Genomic DNA, 18,083 nt, shown 5'->3' with positions numbered 1-18,083 from the left:
TGGTCTTTGTTGAAGAGTGGCAGTCTTCCTGGGGTTCGTGGAAGTCGCTGGCGACAGGAAAGATGTCCTCTTCTTTGTAGGCTCTTTAGCTGGAGACAGGCCAGTAGGGCTGGAGCCAAGGCAGTGGTTGTCTTCAGGCTTTGCTGCACAGTGTCTTCTTCGTCCTTCTTAGTAGGTTGCAGGAATCTGAGGACCAAGGTTTGGGAGTGCCCCTAAATAATGAATTTAGGGGCGTTACAGGTGTTGGCAGATGGTAGCCAATGGGCTACTTGCCTTTAGGGTTACTGCACACTTTGAGCGTCACCTCCCTTTGTGGATGGGGCATCCCCTAACCTGATTGGCTAAAATCTCCCCATTCAAGATGGAGGATTTTCTAAGGAGGGGGTCATGCAAAAAGGGGCACTTTTCTAAAACAACCCCCAAACCTCAAAGTCAATACCCAATTAAACATGAAGCTAAAAATCAAGTTAGGGAAATCTTATATTGTATATTTAGGAGATTTGCACAGCTCTGCCCTCAGCCTCTATTTTTATATTACACACAGAGATTAAGTAACGTTTTATCAAGGATAGTGTCCGAATGGCACCTCTACTTCTTTGGGTCAGTATATGGAAAAATCCCCAAGCCACATTCTGCAGAGATCATTTCAGTCTGTCTCCATCTGGATAATTGGGGCTCTATACCATGGTTGAAATACATCGACACAACAAGTGCTGTGGTTGTCTCCGTTGTTCTTGTCTCTGATTAGGTTACAGAAAGGAGACAAATCTAGGCAAAAAGGTCTCTTTTTGGTATGTTCTGCTGAGGTAAGAACGCAGAAGGAGCTTGCCAAGAGCTCTATCTCGACTTACTATCATATCCTTGCCAGCTCAGAGTCTGTTCTTTATCTTTCTCTTGAACTAACGCAATGGGAAAGGTCCCTTCTCTTCTGTTTTAGATCAGGCTCGGTATGGCGGCGTATCAGTTTTAGAATGCCCACTGACGTCTTGGAAGGCCCCTCCAGGGCTTGTTCTTGTGATGGGGTTTCCTTACAATCACTAATGCATTACATCCTTTTTTGGTAATTATTTTAGTTATGCCTAGAGACTCCGCTTTTTAAATCCTTGGGGTACCAAAGCTGTGAATAGGCCTTGCACAAATCGCAATCATTAAATACTCCAATTATCTGTGTCAGGGTGTATTCTTTCCATAAAGCAGCTGTTTTAGCTAGGAAAACTATGGACGAATAGTACTGACTGTTTTAAAATGTTTTATTCTGATTTTCGATATTTACTGTACTTGATTAGTTCATATTTTATAGTTGCACCATGCACTTTATATGTGGATATGCAAATTGTTTTAAAGGACTTATGTGCTGTAGTTTTATTTTGTTGTGCATTAGCTTTTATGCTTTATGGTTATTGGATCATTTATCTTATAAATTATGTTGAGGTTGATGGAGTTATTTCTTTTACAACCATTTAATTGCTCTGTATTGTTTCTGTCTTATATGGCCATGTACGGCCGAATAAAGAATGAAAGTTAGGGAAATCTTAGAACAACTTGAATACCAAAATATAATAGAAAATTGCACCCCATCTATGAACAATCCTTTGTTTCCAGTAAGGGAATTGGACCATTCATTTTGTCTAGTATTATATTTCTACCACTAAAACAGAGCTACCTGCACATTTGCAGCATAAAATGCACACAGTGCTGCTCAAATGAATAACATTGTGCGGAAGAAATACAAAACAACACTAGATATCTCAAATCGTTTTTTCTGCCAGCATTTAGCGTCTGGAAGCAGATATTTGACCGCCTTCAGTGTGCTAGGCTCTCAGAGGCAATTCTGTTGATTGCCCTAGGGGCATAAGATTGCCCCAGGCTGCTTTCAGCCAGAGTGACAGATCTGTTGGTGACCAGGCATTGTCCTATGTCGATGACATTTAATTGATGAATGATGTCCTTATGGAACTCTTGACCATAGTGGATCGCATAATATTGGGATTTACTCCCATGGGCTACAAATTCAATTTAAAAAAATCGAAAATTGCCCACCTCAATGTCCATTTGTCTGGGTTATGAGCTGTCAAGGGAAGGCAGAAGCCTCTTGACACACTACCTAGAGAAAGGTGGGCTCCTTCAACCACTGACAACGCTGAAAAGATTACAATCCATTTTGGGAATTCTAAATTTTGGCAGAGCATATATTCAAGACTATGGGTTAAACTATTTTACGACTTGATACGTCCTAACTTTTCAAGTACACATTGGACACAGGAACTTACAAACACTTAACTTTCCGTACAAGCTGACATAATTACATCTAAACATTTACACATGTGTGAATTCAGCGAACCTGGTGATCTGCGTCATCGCGGGTACATCTGGATACATATATGCATGGTTCCCGGTAGCATGCGCGCCTGCGCTCGCGCGCACACTATCTTTCCCTAGCGCGCACACTATATTGCACAGCGCGCACGTCTCTGCTTCCTGCAAAATTCAAAGACTTTTTGCTGCCCACAGCCTCTTAAAATACGAGTGCTGTGAAAAGAATGAAAGGTATTTTTATTGGTGCTGAAATGCAGGGAGAAAGTCTGGTGAGTTTGCAAAGCGGGGCAAAGGCCAGCTGAAACAAGACTTCAAAAACGGTAGACCTTCCCTGCCATGGGCCTGTGGAATGACATAACAGAGACATGCCGTTTGTGCTATTCTTGTCGGGAGTGGAGGAGCCTGAAAGGCTGCAAAGATTATTCAGAAGTGCAGCAGCATCCAGGTGCACATCCAGAAATGTTTGTTTTATGTGGCAATACATCTGCACGATTTGTGTTTGTTTGTCGTTGTTGAACAGAGTAAGGCTTCGGATTAGCAAACTGTTAATTTCTGCAAATCTGCCCAAGGTTTGCAGCTGTTTAAAAGTGCCCAAAAATAAAATGTAGTGTGATACTGACGCAAATACTTTATTTCACAGAGTTTCCCGTTTGTTCTTTATCCCATATTCGAGCATTTTAAATGCTTTCATTCAGAATGTGCGCTCACTGCTTTTAATTGTCATTAGTTGTACCAAAATTGCCAAGCAACATACATTTCATGTGACAATGCTGGAAGCACAGGTGCTCAATAAAAATCAATATGCAGCCATCCATTAATATTGACTTGACAGTGTAGGTGCATATTCCATCCTCTACTGATACGCCCTACTAATGTGTCAGTTGGACTGTAAAGCCTGAACTACTGGCGCGCCAAGCTTGACACAGGCACCTCTGCCTGGGCCTGTTGAGTAAACCGAGGATCACTTACCACCTCATCCTGCTGTCACCTGCACCATGATATCCTTCCCAGCCCCTGAGTCCCTTCTAAGTACCACATAACCCCTCTCAGGTGAATGGCGCTCTCTCCCTCATTCGTGCAACAGCTTGTCACGGTGCTGGTGGCTGCATGTGTAAGTCACGGAGGAAGTGTTGTTGGTAGTGGTGGGGGAGAGGAAGGTGTGAGCGGGGTGGCTTTGTGTCTGATTAGTGGCCCAGGTCACTGCATTGGGTGCTGATCTGTACTCTCCCATTGATCATTTCTTTAACATCATGGAGCCTGGGCTTGCATGACAGTCCTGCAGTAGCTTACTCTATTGCACCTCTGCATACACAATTATGAGAGTGTACTGTAAGCAGCACTCACGTTGTCAGAACTGCCTGTCAATCTGCCAATCACAAGCCTGTGGTTCTAAGTAAAAACGTTTTTTAGCGAGAACGTGACGCAAAGGTACTGGAGCTCTTTACATGAGCACCAGTTAAGTTACACAAGGACACGTTCATGTTTTTGTTACGCACAGTGAGATTAAGTGATTGGCCCAGAACCACAGGATGTTGAGCCAATACAGAGACTCCAAGCTGGTTTCCCAGCTCCAAAGTCAGCAGCTCTGGCCATAATGCCAAAATCTCCTTATGCCTGAAAAAATGCATGTGTCCTTGTGTAATATAACTGGTGCTTGTGTAAGCTCTCCAATACTTTCAGATTAAGCAGGGCCGGCTTTAGGGCTGGTGGCGCCCTGTGCAACAATGTTTGTTGGCGCCCCCCAATGACCACCTCCATCAGGGATTCCCTCATTACCACCCTTCAACAGTGCACCTCAAGTCTCCATAACTACTTTCTCATGGATTCATTAAATTAGTTTTATAGCAACACTCATACCAGTGTAGGGTGTCAGAGCTTTTTACATCACACATATTACACAGAGACAATCAATCCAGTGCCGTAGCTAGCCTTTTGGCTGCCTGTGGAGGTCACTGCGTTTTCCGCTCCGTGGCAGTCGACTGAAGAGTAGGGGGGAATTGCTACCCCTAGATGGCAGGTAAGAGCGGGATAAGCCGCCACTGCCAAAACTCATGCGAACCACCCCTCCCCCCCTTGCTATGCCACTGAATCAATTATACGTGTGTAAATCGGTATGGGAAACATTACATAAGACAGAGGACTACAATAGGAGTCATGTTACCATACATGTAGGCAGTATAGTTTAAGACTTGCTTGGTCTAGAAAAGGACAAAATTAGAATATAAAACTGAACACCGTGGTTGGGGGTTCTCTTTAATAATAAGAATTGATTTCTGCCCCAATCAACCCATTTTGCAACATTAGGATAATAGAGGACTGGGGATAAAATCGTAACGCTCTAACCTCTACCATGCAGCTCTTTGATGACAGTTAATTGCTCACTGTTCTACATCAGGATATTAACTTAAAAACTGCAATTAAGAATAGGATCTCTCTGACAAAACGGTAGACATATTTACATGATATGCTCTTTGAGATCTGCATGGTACACATTCTTTGCAGCAGGCACATTAACCCTCTGTGCTACCTTACGATGAATAAAAACTTCCACAAGTGAAAGTTCCGATCTCTCTGTTTAGAAAAAACATGAATCACCGGAGTTATCGTGACATGTTTATTGTTGCCAAAAAATTGCTGGAAGCAAAGAATGCGGCAGCAGGTGCATTTAAAACTATAATATATGTTGCACTGTCACAGAACCAGCCCTGCCTAAAATTTACTTTGTTTCAATTCACAAACTGAAAGTGAATTACACAACATTTAGCTGATTTAGACTATCTCTAGCAATCAAGGCGGCAAGAAGACATACTGATGGTGCGAGTAGAGAGCCGAGCTCTGCTCTGTGTGCTTAGATCAATTAAAGGAAATTCCAAAATGTTAACGTGAAACCTTTTATTTTATTTTCTGACTCATAAGCAAAACAAATGTTCACTTTTACTGCAGCTCATGGGTGGGCATACAAGTGTGCCTCCTGATCTATTTAACACTGTCTTATGTTTCTAGGAATATTAATGTCCTGGAAAAGAAATCTTTATGTTCAACAGTGCAGGCTTCTGGGCAATGCGACTGGCGCCGATTTCAGAGCCCAAATGGCGCCCTGACCTTGGCACCCGGTGCGGTGGCACAGCTCGCACCGCCCAAAAGCCAGCACGGAGATTAAGACCGCCTATATAAAACCAAATGAGTGGCACAGAAGAGTGTAAAGCTTTGCATGTCCACTGAGAAGAGGAGTGAGCTGGAGCTAGAAATGAGTACTGAACTTGAACTATGAAATGTCATGTGCAGCACTCACCCCCTTTCTCCCATTAGCAAAGGCCCAGGGCCAAAAACAACTCTAGATGCCCTTCAAAGATCCAGGCTTTGGAAATGTCTGCTGGGCTAGCAACAAACCTGTCAAGTCTAAGACTGACCCTTTCCCATTCTCATTATCTTTCAGACCAATAGGCCTGATGGTCCCTATCCTGTGACGCATGCGGTGGCCACTCCTACCACGAGAGACAAGATAGGATAAGTTAAGATAGGACAAAAGATGAGCACAAGAGGTGTGGATGGAAAGTCACAATGTGCAATTGAACAGATTGATGATAAATGCCAATAAAGTTTGTTTAAAGAAATAAATAAATGAGGTGTGGATGGAAAGAAAGAAAAATAAGGAAGAACAAGAGGAGATAGCAGCTTTGTAGGTATTACAAAGAAGGGTAAAAAGAAATAGAGAAGGATGAAATTATCGACAAGAAGAAAAGAAAGGGAAAGAAGAAGCTAGGGAAAGAACCTGAGTTGTAACTAAGGGAAACATCCATATTGTATTTAGCTATGTACGTATCTGTCAACAAGAACAAGGAACCCCTTTCTCCTACATCCCGCATGATTGGCTATCAGTTGATTTCTTCAATTATTTTACCTAGGGAGAAAGATGACCAGTTTACATCTGATTCATCGGTGATGCATATATTATAAGGCCATACAGCAGTGAGTGCCATCAGAACAGTAGGAGACACCTCACGTAGGCAAACACTGTTTGCCTGTTGGCTAGCTATTCCTTGTGGCAAGGTTTCCCATCATCAGCATACTTCTATGCGTGCAGCGATGCTTTTCATTGTATTAGGAGCCATGTGACAGGGAAACCTAATGTGGGTTTCTGTATCTATCCATACAGCTTATTATGTCCAGTCCTCAGTGTCAGAGTGTTGCTGTCCATTCACTAAGTCTGATGACAACCAAACTAAAAATGTGTCAAAGGTACTAATATCATTCTTTATTTATAAAAACCCAAGGCAAGGGGTTAAAACCAGAGTAACTTATGAGCGACAAACATGTTTCATTGCCAGAGGATTTTGTGGTAATTTTGCCAGGGCAACAGGACCACAGCATCATCAATTACTTCACCACACCTGCACAGGGAGAAATAAAGGGGAAAGGGGTAGAAGAGGATCAGAATAATGTATGTAGTGATAAAGTAACAACGGCGAAGGAAGATGGGGGTATAGAGACAAGGGAAAAGAAAAGAATCAAAGACAAAGCAACAGAGAAATGAGAAGAAAGAGAAGCAAAGAGTGGAGAGAGGCATGGAGAAAGTGAAAGCAGTAAGTGGTAGGTGAGATGAGGGAAAAAGAAGGGGTGGAGGAACACAGTGGAGAGAAATATAACAAGCATTTGCAATGCAATCGGTCGACCTTTGGGACTTTATATGTATTTAGCTATGCAGCACATTAGCCTGGGTGCTGAAACATCAACTGTTCTTTAACATGGAGGGAAAATAAGCACCAAACTGTGTGACATGCCAGGTATGGGAACACATGGAGAGAAATATTGCCTTTCATCAGGAAATAGTATAGTCCAAAGCTCTGTTTTTAATTTAAAATCAGGGCCTTCGGTGGTCATATCACTGAAAATACAAGATTTGAAAAAAATATTATTGTCTACGGGTGCTCATTGAAGACAATTTCTATGGACTGGAATCTAGAGAATGCTAAAGTGATTCTGGTATTTTACTGACCTCTGCTGGTGGTTTTCTATCAAGAAAGTTAAATAGAGGCAGTTGAACAGAAAAAAAGTCCCTAAGTGGCCAGACAAGTCCTAGGGCAGATCTCCAGAGCCCACAAAGTACATACACATATAAGTATATACAAGTACATGCACATATAAGTATATACTAAAGTATATACAAGAGGTCTTGAATGCTCGACCTAAAAAGGGGTAAAATACAAAAAGAAAACGGAAAAATGTAAACCTGGGGGATAAAGGAGTAGTTAAGAGGAGTGGCATAATGAGTGGATAAAAAATGTATCCGATTATAAAATGATTAGAAGAGGAGGACTGAGAAAGAAGAGTCATTAAATGATTGTGTCCACAACGCACCCTTAGATATGCCCCTAGCTCCACATCTAGTCCACAGTTCAGTGGGTTGAGTACCTGCACTTATTTTTCATCATTGTAGATTCAGCCTCATAAACACTATGAAGTCTAAACTGAGAAAAGGTCAGGAGGAAAATCACTTGGGCATGCTGATCAGGACAAAAGCCTACCTTTTGAGTAACAAAGTTGAGCTTGATAAAGGTTACCAGCAATGGAAGAAGGGCCAGGACCGGTGAAAGAAGTAGGCATGTCACACATCTCGTGTCAGCACTTGACTTGTCTGAGCCACCCTTTGCCACTGTCTGTTTGTCCAGGATGTGCACATTTTACGGACTGCCTTATAGCAGGGACACAAATTGTTAGGTGGTAAATCAGCATGTTAATGTGTTATGTAATTGTCAAATTGCTAAATGTATATATCCTTGTATAGTCTCCCAACATTCCCCCGCCAAATAAGCAATTCTCCAATTGAGAATATTCAATAAAATCTTATTATATTGCTACCTTCTGAGTCCTGTCCTTTTTTAAACTAGGGGTGCAGGTGCCACTAGAGTAAACAAATCATGTCATGATGATCTGTATCTACATTGCAAAACTGTCTGAAGACTATTAAATGGAGCTATATTTGTGAAATACTCCTGTTTTCGCTTTCATTGTAAACAAAGGTTTTGAGTTGTAATTGCCAGAGATTTATATACTCAAGTGCTGCGCTGGCATGCTTGGTGCACAAAGCCTTGGCTGAAGCGCACAAAGATCTTGCACTGCCGCACACAGAGGAAATAAATTAGAGGGAACATTGCATATATGTCACGTTCAATGAAGGTGACACAGTACCTATTGCACATAAGTCACATTTATAAACCAATGCTAAAATGCGTTTTGCCCTTACTGAAAAAATACTGACAGCAGTACAGACTGCTGTAGTGAGGAAGAAAGCACTAGCACTGGCTCTGGGTAAACACATAATTGACGTGACCCCCGTGCCAACCTTGGAGGCCTTCACCAAAGCAAGTGTTCAGAACGCTAAGGCTTTACATCCATACTGCATACAATGGGCTAACTCTCTCATTGCATCAGATGTAGATTACAGATTTTATTTACACTTCAAACACAAGCTTTTGTGCAGTATGAACATGAATATTCTCTGCCCAATGAAAAAATGCCTCTGGATCGCTATCACTACATCATATATACTGATGGATCTGCCCAGCCTGCCATAGGGACAAAGCACCAATACTCAGCAAACATAAAAGGGTATATGCATGATGGAGAATTCAATCCTGAGAAAACCTACACACAGTCACTATGTGACTGCATAGCGCAGCTGGCAGAGCTAAAAGTTCACTGATCTAAATATCGGAAAAAAATATCGACTGTAAAAATATTGACTCCAAGACTTTAACAGGTAAGTACAAAAATATTGAATCAAAAATATCGAAGTAAAAAATATAGATGTAAAAAATATCGATTTAAAAATATATATTAAATAAATATATAGTAAATATATTAAATATTATTTTTAACAAAATTAATGACATTTAATATACGTTAACTAAATATAACAACTGTAATTGAAAAAAATATAAACACACAAACATCAAAATTTATACATATTTAATATATACTTAAAAATAATTTATTAACGATTAGCTTTATTTAATTTTTAAACTTTACAATTATATAAAAATAAAAACATATATATATATATATATCAATAATTTGAAATAAAAAAAATCTATGATAAATTAAAACATTAAACTATTAAAAAAACTAAACTTACATTTCCCAATACAATAAGTGCAACATTAGGGAAAGTGTTGGATAGCGGAATAATTACATTTTCTATTCCAACTCCAGTGAGTGCAACAGTAGGGAAAGTGTTGGACAGCGAAGGGGTAAAAATTACTATTCCCACTCCAGTGATAGCAACAGTAGGGAAGTGTTGGATAGTGGAGGGGAAACAATTACAATTCCCACTCCAAAGAGTGCAACAGTAGGGAAAATGTTGGTTAGCGGAGGGGTAAAAATTACTATTCCCATTCCAAAGAGTGCAACAGTAGGGAAAGTGTTGGATAGCGGAGGGGCAAAAATGACTATTCTCACTCCAGTGAGTGCAACAGTAGGGAAAGTGCTGGATAGCGGAGGGGTAAAAACTACTATTTCCACTCCAGTGAATGCAACAGTAGGAAAAGTGCTGGATAGCGGAGGGGTAAAAACTACTATTTCCACTCCAGTGAATGCAACAGTAGGAAAAGTGCTGGATAGCTGAAATGTAAAAATTACTGTTCCCACTCCAGTGATTGTAACATTAGGGAAAGTGTTGGATAGTAGAGAAACAAAAATTACTAATAACACGTAAACAATTGAAAAACAACAAAAAATATTAAATATATTAAACCTATAAAAAAAACACTTTTTATTATAATATTCATTAAATATAACAAAAACCTACAAATAATATATAAAATAAATTTATAAATAATAATTATTTTAAAGTAGCAAATATTAACAAACAAAAAAATTATTTAAAAAATAAATGTATTTATTTTATTTCCTACCCGATAACACCACACCAATAACAAAACACCAAAATTTTTCATTGAATGTATTTCCATAATTAACATAATTAATAATCAATTAAAAAATGGTATTAATATCTGCCACCACCACCTCTCCCTTTTAGGCTGAAAGAGCGTGTTTTCTATTTTGGCTGAAAAGGGCATATTTTGTCTCTCCTTGGTTACATCTTTTGATTCCAATAGGGTTACTTTTTCTGGCGCTCTGGATAGGTTTAATGAAGCTGGTACTCAAACCACATGCATCATCACACCATGAACGGATTGAACTTTTCCTGGTGAACATTACAGCAGTTCCAGTTCCAGGGGGGATTGTTTGGGATAGGTCATCATATGATGTATATGGCCCCACTAAATTGTTACAAATTCCAGATTTGTTCAAATTTTTTTTTAAATGATGTCATTACCCGTTGTGCTGTTTCTGATGATTGGGAAAGTAGTACAGTGCATGGATTGCTAGCTCTAGAACATTCAGCTGTGTTTTCCTCTGGTGAATTGTATGATGGTACATCTAATTATGATGACATGTTTTTTTTCAGCATTATGGTCATAATTTTGTGCATAAAGCCAGTGCTCCACGTGCTGTTTACAATTACACTCAATGGGAACATTGCCCTACACCTCCAAGGGGTAGTTCAAAAACATTAGCACAGAAGTTTGCATATTTTCTGGTTATGACACATCTGACCCGGTCTCATATTATTATAGTCTTGCACCAAACGCTGCAAAGATCAATATGCTAACACCAGGCTGATATATTCTGCATCTATAGCTGTCTGTACAGAGTTTTGGCTTCTGGAGGGACACTATAGATGTAAAATCTATGTGGGTTACAAGAGACTGGCAGGTTCAGGGAACTGAGGCTTTGTTTAGAGCATGCTTCATACCACAACAAATTGTATTCTTGAAAAAGATTGTGCAACAAACATCATGTCTTGGAATAGCTAAAATTAAAGACTTGAACACGCTACGAATTCTCACATTTTCAAGATTTGACAATTGGCAACAGTTTACAAACTTCAGTGAAGAGACATTAGATGCCATGCTACGTAATGGCACATACAATTCATCTGACCTCAATTGGAAGGGATGGTTGGTTTGGCCACTGAACAATAACGGGTATCAGGCGCGATTCCCAGGTAACTCCAAGGGGTTCAAGACTGATAGACCTGACATGCGTTATGTACAATCTGAACATTCGGGGCTAGTGACAACTTACAGTGTTGGGAAGTTGTGCCTCGATTGGCTAATAACCGTGACACTGTCCCAGGTGAAAAACACTTTTCCCTTTTGTCTGATGAGCTGGATATCAGGGACTTTTTATTGGGTCCCCGGAAGCCATGTCAAAAGTGTTTCTTGTATGCAATATACAATGAGATATGGAAGGTTTCTCATCAGGATGTTGCTGAAAGGCTGCATGGAATTGCCAGTGTTAATATAGAAAGGCGTTGGCAGTGGTAGACAGCGGTATGACCACCTTATCCTTTAGCATATACTCTTTGAGCAACATAGTGTCGTCTGCAATAGACATTATACAGCAGTCCGTGTCCGCATTATAATATGGACAGTCACAACTTAGGTCTATTATACTATTGAGCTGGACTCTTCAAACATTACGTTCTGGCCACAGGCCATGGATAACATATTAACACCACAATCACAAAAGAGCCCCACGATGAGTGGGGAAGGGAACAAGAGGTGCAGGGTTCTAGGAGCTAGCAGCCTCCAACAATAAATGTTAACCACACCAAGAGCTGCTCCTAGTGTAGTGACCACTGTGAAGTTATGGTTGAATTGTGAGTGTAGGCATCTCACAAAATGTGATGGACTGGTCTCACACACCATCTGGTGTCATGCTTCATCATTGACCAGTCCTCGCCCTCTAAAACCTTGGTTTGATAGAGGGCGGGCATACACCTAACAACAGGGATGCACTTCTAAACTAAGTGGGGGCCCGTGAGAAAGTGAGTGAGAGTAAAAATCATTATAGTTATGAAATTGTGTTTTTAATGTGACTGGTAACTATATGATATTAAAATCAATGGACGGTGTATGGGGAAATAATTGTCCCTTAACTGTAGTGTGAGCGGTCGACATGTTTCTGCCAATATGGCCCAAGTGGGACCAGGGCATTCATCAGGACCTAAGTATAAGGAATGGGGGAGCTCCGTTCTTACCAACTGGTGGTAGGAAGATACCACTGTGCGGGTGTGACCTGTGTCACTCTCCACTTTAGAAATGGCTTCTAAGTTCAAGCCTGGAATAGAAAGTACAAATAGAATATGTTACAACATAACTGGGTCACGAGAGGATACTGAAAACAATACATGCACTGATTCAGTTAAATGTGAGTGACTACTCATGTGACACGTGACACTCTATGTGTGTACACCAATGAAGAATGATAGAGTGAGATAAAATCTCATTGATCTTACCCTAAAAAACAAAACTACTTGCCCCATGAGAGGAGGGGAGAGGAAAACTCCTGTTGTCAAACCCTGTAAGAAAAACATACAGACCGCAATCGGCGTGAATGGTAGTCTCAGTTAGGTGATTCAAAACAATGGTAAATAAGTCACAATCATACATGAAAAGACTTAAAACTGAAAAGCAGCCATCCTGCATCCAAACACACTCTTACTGCCTCAAGGAAAATTTTCCACGGTGCTCCTAGGTGAAAGCTCTCGGTCCTCCCCGATGTTGGAATGAGGAAAAAAACGCTGTGCTTTTTATAGTGCGATCTACTAGTTTAATTGATGTACAGTGGACCGGCACCTCGGCAAGTATCGTCTTTCCCGCGATTTCCGGTGTCCTAGATCGCCTCTGCTTAAAAGGCAACTAGTGCCTGTTCTTTAAATGGCTGTGGTTCGGGCATGCTCAGTATACAGAAATGAAGCCCGAACAGCCAGTGTGTGGGTGCGCTCAGGTGGTCGGAGGGAGCGGTTAGTGAATGTTCCATCCCCCAAAGTGCGCAAAAGCAGCTATTGTCAGTGAATGCTGCGCATGCCTATTGTTGCCATGTGAAGCCGGGTTCCGCCCAGACGCAGGAGCAAATGCTATGAGTCAAAGCATGACGGCTACGCTGCGCATGCCTATTGCAACAAAATGAAGCCAAGATACACCGCTAAATGGGCTCATGCGTTAATCGCGGAAAGTACGAAGAAGCTGACTGCCCGTGCAGCTGGTAAAATAGTTGCATAAAGGCGGCACATAAAGAGTGAGCGCTGAGTGAAATATCTGGAGATCTGTGTTACAAAGATACAGGAGTGCATCGTTTCTCTAAAAAACCTTACATATAAACCACGGGGACTGGTGTTAATAACAGTGCAAAAAGCAAAGTTGGTCCCAAAGAGTAAAATACTCAGAGCCTAGCATTTGCAAAGCTGTATTGCTCAGAGCCTGTCATTTACGAGGTTGGCCAAAAACCTAGTGGTGGTGCCCAGTTACTGTAAGTTAGTTAAAAAAAGCACTTGTGGTGAGCACGTAAAATAAGGCGCCAAGATGTAGGATTACCGTGGTTATTTGTATATATCAGTAAAATGATTGAGGTGGAGGTTATGCCTAGTTGGCAAAAAAACCTGAAGATTAGTAATTGGGAAGGCAGAGTTTGCTGGGAGTACCAGAGATGTAATTAGTTTCTCTTGGAAATTGTTGAATTTTCTACAAAGTATGGTGTCATGAGATTTTTTTACAAAGTGTGGTGTGGTAGGTTGCTGATTAACGTCCCATTTGTAGCCACGAGATCTCATCATTGAGCCCATTTTCCCAGGATCGCAAGCGATAGACCCATCGTTGCTCCCTGACATGTAGGGCTTTTGTCAGGTCAGATTTGCGTTTTTTCATGACCTCCAGGATAACCCATTTGAGGTCAGTGTCTTTGTGATTTTGTTCAGAAAAGTGACGTGTCAGTTTAGTACTGGTCTTTTTGCACCTGATGGTGCTCTGGTGTTCGTTAATACGGACCTTTATTTTCCTGGTGGTCATGCCCACATACCTGAGGCCGCAAGGGCATGTTAGGAGGTACACAACATTCTCTGTGTTGCAGTTGCTGAATTCTCGTAATTGCCAAGGTTTTTTGGTGCTTATGTCCACCTCCTTTGTGTTGGTCGTGAGGTTGCAAGACGTGCATCCACCACAGGAGAAGTGGCTCACTGGTCTTGGTTGATTCCAAAGTGTCTGCTGTTCTTCTCCTTCAGGGGGCATTGTTTTGGTGTGTACCAATTGGTCGCATAAGCTTTTGTTTCACTTAAAGGCAAATAGAGGTAATTCCCACTGTTTTCCTATGCTGTTTAAGATGTGCCAGTTCTTTCTGATGATTTTCTGGACTGTGTTAGAGACAGGGGTGTATGTAGTAACACATACCAGTCTCTTGGTGTCTTCTTTTGTGACATCCTCTAGTAGTGCCTCCCTTGGGTTGTTTCTTGCTCTTTTCCTTGCTTTTCTCACCCTCTTTTTTGGATAATGACGTTCCAGGAGTTTTTTCTCCAGTTGCTTTGCCTGTGCCTCACAGGCTTCTGTATTCGAGCAGTTCCTTCGAACTCGAAGAAATTGACCAACCGGGAGATTTTGTCTCAAGGCCTTTGGGTGGTAGCTCTCATAGAAGAGTAAACTGTTTTTATCAGTGGTTTTGTTATGTACCTTTGCTACAATACCTTCATTGGTGAGGGTGATATCCAGATCTAGAAATACTGCGTGGTCTTTGCTGATGGTGTGTGGGAACCTGAGGTGCTCGTCCTTGGTGTTTACCCACTGGACAAACTTTGTTGCATCTTCCTCCGTTCCATTCCACACAATGAGCACGTCGTCTATGTAGCACTTCCATTTTTTCAGATGTTTGAGAAATGGATTGTTTTGATTGAGGATATAGTCGTCCTCAAATTGTTGGACATAGAGGCATGCCATGCTTGGGGCAAAGGTGCTGCCCTTGGATATTCCTGCGATTTGGTGATAGATGATATCTTCGAATTCGAAAAAATTCTCAGTAAGGGCTAGCTCAGCACATTCCATCACAAAATGTTGGGGAGTGATGAAATCCCAGTCCATGTTCAAGATGATATGTTCCACGACCTCCAGTGTCCGTCTTTGTGGTATGCTTGTGTAAAGTGCCTCTATATCCATTGTTATGAACATGTCATTAGTTATATCCACCTCCAGGTCTCGTAACAAGCAAAGGATATCCTTAGTGTCCCTGAGGTAAGAATGTGATTTATTTACTATGGGCCTAAGGAACCAGTCGCACAACTGCGACAAGGGCTCCAGGGCTGACACAATGAGTCTTCCAGGTGGAGGCATCCGATTCTTGTGGATTTCTGGAAGTATGTAGAACCTGGGCATCCAGGTGTCGCGACGTCAGTAGCTCTGGATAATCAAGCGGCCACTAACCTCGGAAGATGATGAGCAGAAAAGCCTCCCTACTCCCCTGGGCGCAACCCCACACAGAGTGATAACCACACTACTATGCACAAATGCACCCCGGGGAAAAGGGAAGTGGATAAAATAAAAAACACTGCAGGTCAAATGGTTCCTCCTAGTCTTGCTTCTGTTTCAGGGTTCAGTACAGAAGCACGTGGAGTTCCATAGGTGTGTAACTAAGTACAAGAAACAAAACAAGAAATGTGGTAGTGAGTAAAGGCATATAAAAAACCAATCACAGCACACACACGTGAAGAATCGAACCACCGACTCACACAAGACAGCAGTGCACACAGAGCAAAGGTATTGGCTTGAGCCTAGCTTGTACTCAGCCGGCAGCCTCTTCTTAGTTTTACCAGAGTCTTGAAAAATACCGTACTGGCCCCATAGGCTGGAAGCTCCTGGTTCACAGGAATCCCCAAACCGCTGTTACTTCACTGCGCCGGGGCTGTCAATACGATGAAATGCGAACCAAATCCAAAAAGGTCAAAAGAACAGAAAACGGGGATCAGGAAGAGCGCTCCTGCGTGGCTTTCCTTCCCTGCACACCTAAATACCTGAAATAATCCAAGCGCGGCAAGGCGCTGTGAAATTGCGGTCCGGAATCGAGGTTTCGCCCTCGCAGCCTGAAGAACTGGGTAACGCGTCCGGACGCCCTCGCAGCACGAGGGTGGAAGAATGAGGGCAGATTCCACTCCCCTGATGCTCTACATGAACGGCGTTCAAGAAACCGGTGCTCCAGCGGGGAACACCATCCGCATACGGGACTCTGCAGGCAATAGCTGAAAAGTTTGTCAAGAAAGGGAGGGGCTTTGTAGGAGCAAATCGGGTGGTAACGCCGGATTCGACTTCCGGTTTGATGTCCGGAAGGCTTCTAGGACATGTAGTTCCTCATGCTCCATTCGCTCCCTAGTGGTCTGTTACACGCTGCACATCCACGCCTGTTCTTACTTTCACTGGGATAGGAAGGGGGAATTGACCTGTATGAACTGCGCCCTCGCGCCTGGACAGTGATCGCGACAGAACCCCCCCTTAAGGACCGCCGTCTCGGCGGTTGCCCTGGCTTACCAGGATGCTTAGCATGAAAACGCTCCAACAGGAGAGGGCAGTGTAGGTTGTTGGAGGGATCCCAGGTCCTGTCCTCCACTTCGTACCCCTTCCAGTCCATTAAATACTGCACTCGCCCCCTCACCAATCTGGAGTCTAGTAATTCCCTCACTTCGTATTCTTCCTGCCCTTCTATTTCAAGGGGAATGGGTCTAGCTGGCAATCGCATGTTCATGGGACAGGGTTGGAGCAGAGATACATGAAACACAGGGTGTATGTGCCAAGAGTGGGGCAGGGACAGACTTATTGCAACAGGGTTGAGTACCTCCTCGATCCCATAAGGTCCTATGTATTTGGGAGCCGGTTTGCCTACCCCTTTCAGATGCAGATGTTTGGACAACCAGACCCTGTCTCCCACCTGATACACGGGTTCTGCGGCCCTCTTTTTGTCTGCAAAGCATTTTTGTGTCGTTTGGGCTATCGCTAACTGGCGCTTGGCATCAATAAGCACTGCTCGTAAGTGGGCATGATGTTCCTGTATGGTGGGATGTCTAGAAACAACAGGCCACTCAAAGGGGAGCATGCTCGGATGTAGTCCGTAGAGACAAAAGAAGGGCGAGCATCCTAACGTGGAATGTTCTGCATTATTGTAGGCGAATTCCGCCATCCAGAGCAGGGGATACCAGTCCGAGGTGTTTTGGAGAGTAAAACACCTTAGGTATTGCTCCAAGGTTTGATTGAGCCATTCCGTTTTACCGTCCGTCTGGGGGTGGTAACTGGTGGACAAACAGGCTTCCATGCTCATAGTGTCGCAGAGCGGTCTCCAGAAACGAGAGGTGAACTGTGTTACACGGTCTGTGATAAACACTCTTGGTAGTCCGTGTGCTCTGACCACGTGCTGGAGAAAAACCACTGCTAATTCGGATGAGGTAGGAAGTCTTTTCAGCAGAATAAAGTGTCCCATTTAAGTTAAATGGTCGACCACTACCAGGATGGTGGTATATCCTTCACTAGGAGGCATTTCAACTATAAAATCGTAAGACACAGTGTGCCAGGGGAGAGGAGGGATAGGTATAGGCCTTAACAGACCCACAGGTTTAGAATGGCTGGTTTTCCCCTGGGCACATATGGCACATGTCGTAGATAGTCCTTGGTATCTTTTCGCAGTGTGGGCCACCAAAAGGATCTCTCAATACTGGCGTTGGTTTTGTGTTCTCCTAGGTGTCCCCCTAGCGTGGAGTCATGAGCCCACGCCAGTACCTGTAATTGCAGAGCAGCCTGTGGAACGTACAAAGCATGATAATGGTACAGAAAATCCCCTTTCAGTCCCCTATGTTCTGGATCTTCTTGTATCCATGCTTGGCCGTCTATGTCAGC

The sequence above is a fragment of the Triturus cristatus genome, chromosome 9, assembly GCF_964204655.1.
Source record: "Triturus cristatus chromosome 9, aTriCri1.1, whole genome shotgun sequence".
Classification (NCBI taxonomy): Eukaryota; Metazoa; Chordata; class Amphibia; order Caudata; family Salamandridae; genus Triturus; species Triturus cristatus.
This window is presented reverse-complemented; position numbering follows the sequence as displayed.